Below are 6,000 nucleotides of genomic sequence, written 5' to 3' on the forward strand. Positions count from 1 at the left end.
GAATAGGCTTCACCTAGGGAGGTGCTCACTATTATCATCATCACTCGGTGTGAGTGTTTGCATGCGTGTGTGTGCGCATGTGTTCTTACCGCACCCAGCGTGATCTAATAGAATTGACAAAGTGCACATTGGGACGTAGATTAAAGGAGAACTTTGAGCTAAAGGTTGATTTTAGCAGGTGATGGAGTTGCCTGTTCACTGTGCTTTCACTCACCTTCATTCCCATAATCATTTAGACAACCTTTACAATACATCTCTGCCAGCAGGTTCATTTCAATATGTTATAGACCACCTCAATCATTTTTTATTGGTTTATTTACTCAGAACGATACATAGATGGAGACTAGAGAGATCATAAATTGTCCACAATTATCGTTATACATAGTGAAGTGACTCTCCTTTGTGCTATAATCCAGGGTGAAACCTTTGTGAAATCCATCTCAGACAGTAAAGAAAAGATGACACACATTCACTCTCATTCATTTCACTTACCCCTCATTACTAAAAGAATAAACTTTAGATGAGCTCCCTGTATATCAATTTTGTCAGCAAAATTCATCATTTAAAGCCCCCAAAATGTGAAAGACCATGTCTGCAAAAGCATTATCTTATAATCAGCTGTGAAACTTCTAGTTTCTGAATCATTACATAAAGGTCGCTTTTTTTTCTTCAGATGTTTAATATTTGGACAAAAGCATATATCCTCACTGAATAGCAGTTACATCAGTGATAACAAGAGCTGAACTACTTTGTCGTGTCACACCGCTTCTTTCGTCCTGACTTCACACATTTGAATCAGTTATGATAAAGTGGCAGCAGGTAGTAGATGACATCCCTACCATCTTTCATCTCTTTCTGCTGTTTCAGAGTAAAACAGAGGAGCACTTTGTCTCTAGGCATTCCTGCAAGTGCTTAGAGAAATGTGAGCAAGGGCAGATGGCAGCGACGGGGTTATCTCAACACAGACTGGAGTTTAAGTTGAACTGTCGCTTTAAAGACAGAGGGGAGAGGACATCTCAATTCTGATCACGGCCAACAAAGAGCTTAATATGATGTGTGGTAGAGTGTTTGTGTGTATTTGGGGGGTTGCACAGGTGTCAATGAGAGAGAGAGAGGGACCCAAGCTACTGCTGTTTGGGGGGGATAATTTCAGAGTAGAGGCATATGTTGTGCATGTGCATGCATCTACAAGCAATCTCTGTGTGTGTGTGTGTGTGTGTGTGTGTGTGTGTGTGTGTGTGTGTGTGTGTGTGTGTGTGTGTGAGTGTGTGTGTGTGTGTGTGTGTTTGTGTCTGTGAGCTGGGGAGGACACAGAGCGGGAGGAGGATTTAGACCCATCATAAAGGAATTCTCCCCCCCAGCCCGTAGCTCATCCCGACACTTTTATGCCTTTTTATTTTCAGGCCCATTGCAGCCAAGCCCAGAGATGTGATTTATACTGCCTGGCAGCATGGGCACTGCAGCAAGAAAGACAGATGGAAGGAGGGAGTAGAGGAGGTGGGAGGAGGGAGGAGAGGGGTGAGTGGGAGCTGCTGAGGGGAAGAGGGGAAGGGGACTGTGTGGGGGGCAATAAAAAGGAGAGATGAGGAGGATAGGGTCAGGTGAGAGAAAAGATGAGAGATGGAATGAAGGAGAAATGCAAACGGAGAGACAGAAGAAACAAAAAAAACTCCTTGCTTTTGTGCTGAGCTCTCCTCTCGTCTCCCACCTCTCCTTGCTTCCTCTCTGCCACATCTTCACCTCTACATCTCTCTCTCTCTCTCTAATGAGTTATTGGCCCTGTCTGACTCAGGAAGAGAAGCCCCATCTCTCCACCACACTGGCGCTCTGACAGCCTAAATCACCCTCCTTCCCCAATCCTCCTACCCCCATACCTCTATTTCTCCTCCCCCCCGCAGGCGACCGGGACACTCCTCTGTTTGCCTCACGCCTGCCTGAGGTGTGTGAAATATTCATGGCGCTTCCATTGATTGGGATGGGGGGTGGTGAGCATTTGACGGGCTCAGGTCTCAGGCTGCAAAGAAGACGAGGAGGCCGCCGCCCACCAAGAGACAGCTCACTTACAGGAAACATGTAGGGGGGTAGAGGGGGTGCAGGAGACGGGTAGACAGAGGTGGTGGACAGAGGTGGCAGGGTTGTGAGATGGGAAGCAGGTGAAAGCCTGGAAGTAGAGGAGGGGATCTTGATGTTGCATGCAGGTGCGTGCCTTAGTCTACGTGTGTGTGTGTGTGTGTGTGTGTGTGTGTGTGTGTGTGTGTGTGTGTGTGTGTGTGTGTGTGTGTGTGTGTGTGTGTGTGTGTGTGTGTGTGTGTGTGTGTGTGACACCTGCCTGCCACTGTGGCAGTTGTGCTGTCTCTGCGCTGTAACATCTCTCTCTGTCACCCAGCCGCCTGAGAGGAGATGAGCTGCCATGCCTACTGTCATTCATCCATCACAAAGTAAGCACACACACACACATGCATGCACACACACACACACACACACACACACACACACACACACACACACACACACACACACACACACACACACACAAATATACAAAGCTGAACATGCTTCATTCTACTCTCATCTAAATTTCCATTTAATATAATACTTTTTCAGTTTCCATTGCCACATCTTTCAGTCCTACATTCTCTTTATGTCTCTCTGCCTCTACTCCCAACCATAAATGTCACAAAAATATTTTAGAGAAAGAATTGCCCTCCAATTTCAGATCTAAATGAGAGCAGGGACTTCTGAAACGCCTTTGGCTTATTACCCCATTAATCTGTAGTTATTTCACCCAGAGATTTGATAGTAAGCACTCATATACATCTGATTCAAAGCATCCTATGTAATCTCTAAAGAGACATGCTCTGGCATCAAAAGCAGAGGGGCACACTGGTAGAATCTACTCCACAACTAGGTTCAGTAGTAACATCAGTTAGGGTTAATTGTAACAATCATAAAAAGTGCTAATTTCCTAATTAAATTCTAATTACTTTTGTCATTAATTTTAATGGGGTCATTTATAATGTCTCAACAATAGCGCCATGTATGCTCCATGCTTCTGTGCATTTTGTGAAAGCAAATATGGATATATGTATGCATGCAGAGTTAGAATAGACGCAGCATGACACCAAATTAGAATTTCAGTCTCGGGTGTTTATCCCAAAATGCAATGGCAGAGCAACTGTCAATTTGTCGGATATAAATGGAAATTGGAGACACACATGGCAGCAGAACTTTGTTTGTCAAAAACAATGTTTGTTTGGATTTGCATATGGACCTAATAGTCTTATGACTGCATTTCACAAACAGTTTAATGTGAATGTTAGGTCTAGAAGATGACATAATAAAACATTACGGATATCCCAAAATATGGGTGATATATGAAGAGTTGATTCCAAAATGATGTATACTATTTCGATAAACTGACACCTCACATGACAACTTGAATGAAAATAAAGCGCATATGGATATGATAGCGTCCACTGAATAAAAAATACTCCTGTTGTTATGGATGCTATTATTTGTAGTTTTGAGAAGTTGAACAATTTCATAAAGTAGATTTAGTCCTGAAGAGATAACTACTATAAGGTAAATGTTATTTTATGTTCTTTTTCATTTTATTAACAAATGCATGAAGGAAACTATACCAACAATGTGTTAGTCCATCTTTCAGTACTTCCTGATCCTGTCTGCGGCTCTAACCAAGTAATTCCTGCTGAAGACATCAATCTTTAAAAAATTGTCACAAATACACAAAAGGCCATTTCCTAAATCAGCTGGGCAATGTAAGTTTTAGAAAATATTACACAAACAAGATTCAATTTTGCATTTGTTGGAGACTATTTTCAGGCAGAAACTGAAACATATTAGTATTTACTGCAGCAGGGCAGTGTATGCAGAATTGATTTAACATAAACTACAGTGCCAGAGTTCATGGTAATAAAGGAACATGTTATCCAGTACTATGGGGTGGCTCAACTTTCTGGCTGCAGTGGCCAAAACGCTAATGGAAAAAACACATTAATCCCATTCAAATCAATGGGAGGAGTGGCGTTTTTGTCGTACTGCCTGATTTGGTCTAAATGCAGCCTTAATTATGTGTTTTTAATTGTTTTTGGAAAGCAATGGGATATAAGGCTCACAGGAATAATCTTGTTTTAATGTTTAATGGTATTTTTGGACAATACAAAAAATATACTGGCATTGTCCTTTAGCTTAAAAGATCATCTTCCATGGTTAGGGCTAAAGAATAAACCAAAGACAGCCAAAATAAATCTATCACTAACCTAAAAATCTTGTTTGAATCACATTGTGTACACCCTTAAAGCATTAACATTCCACCTTAAAACACTTACATACCATTTCATAATTCTGGGGTCACTATTTGAAGTATCTCTGATGGCATAAAGATGAATTCTGTATTACAACTTTTGCAAGTCCTTCCTCCTCCTCAAGACCCAATACTGTTACCCCTGCAGCAACAGTAAATTGACATAAATATTCACTTTCTCAGGGGCTCGCTCTGCTACTCAGCATCTGTGGGTGGAGCCCCTCACTTCTGAGAAAAGCCAAATATGCCCCCTAACACATAGAACCTTTCCAGGGCTGTGTACACACTAATACATTTTAATTGAACATTTTGAAATGAAAACAATCTCAGTCCAGACAAACGTTTTAGCACCATTTCAGAAATAATCTCCGTCCATATTAAAGCTACCCTTACCTTTGTTATATTTTTACACATTTTTTCTGTTTAGGTTAAGATGCTATTAATAAGGTAATGGCACTCTAAAATGTTAGAGAGATCCACCAGGCATAGAAACTAATAATTATTCCATTCTCATAATATTCTGTGAAAACTCTGACCAATCATATCATTCGGTCCGAATGATATGATTGGCCGAGCGACCTGCCTGTTTTCCCCTTCAGCATTACGTAATCGCGCGCACCCCCACCCGGAAGAGAGTCTGTTTTCTGTTGTGGATCCACGGCATTATAATACATCCATGATCCACGGAGATAGCCGTAAACAGACAGTACAGTGACAATGACCGACAAAAACGGGCCACGGCTTCCACCTCCAGCCGCTCCCACAAGGAAAAAGAAAAATATATCAGAAACTTTTGTAGTGCGCGTTCGCGGAGGCGTGTTCGAGGGGAAGGGAGTGCAGGTGTGGGACATAGGAGGGAGGAGGTGTAGCTGTGGCATAGGTGGGGCTGCACTACTCAAGGCAATATTTTTGCTGCTGATGAAGACAATAAGATTGTTTATGATGATGAAGGGTCTAAATGTTTTCATGACATCACCAGTAGCAGAGTGTCAAGAACCTACAAAGTAACTGCGTACCTGGGTAAATGCTTGTTCATAATCACTTGCTCCAAAAAAAAGTTTCCAAGTCCTTTAGCTACTACCTTCCACTGTGTTTTTATTTACATCTGACTAGCCCATATAGTGGATTTTATTTAACCATTACTGGCAGTTGGTGTTGTTTTAGCTTGGCACAATTTATGACTACTCTAATTGCTGCTCCCATCTTCCTGGTGCGTATCTTTAAACGAACAAACACGTGCTGCGTTGCTTCTCCAACCAGTCGTCGTTGTAGGCCTAACAGCCCTTACTGGCACGATGAATTTGATAAATCCCCCTTATCGCCCCGGGAGACAATTAAAGCGCATGTGACAGGGGTCCCTATCGCCACTCTCCTCCTGTAGCGCTTCATTTAGAAGCCATTTGTCTCCGCTATGGATTTCCTATTTTTAATGGTGCGCGTATGCAGGGGTCGGGGCCGTGCTGAATAATAGATGCCTTTCTCTCCCTCTCTTTCCCTTTCATTCCCCCTCTCGCTCATTTCCTCATCATTGGGCCTCATGGGAAGGTGTCGGTGTCACTCTGAGAACCAAGGTGCAGCACTCCTGGTGCTCTCTGGAATCTGGCAGGAGGCTATTCAATCTAGCGAGCGGGCTTTTGGTGAAAGCCAGCTGCAGACAGTGAGCTGATATCAACGGG

This window comes from Scomber scombrus, chromosome 16 (assembly GCF_963691925.1).
Source record: "Scomber scombrus chromosome 16, fScoSco1.1, whole genome shotgun sequence".
NCBI lineage: Eukaryota > Metazoa > Chordata > Actinopteri > Scombriformes > Scombridae > Scomber > Scomber scombrus.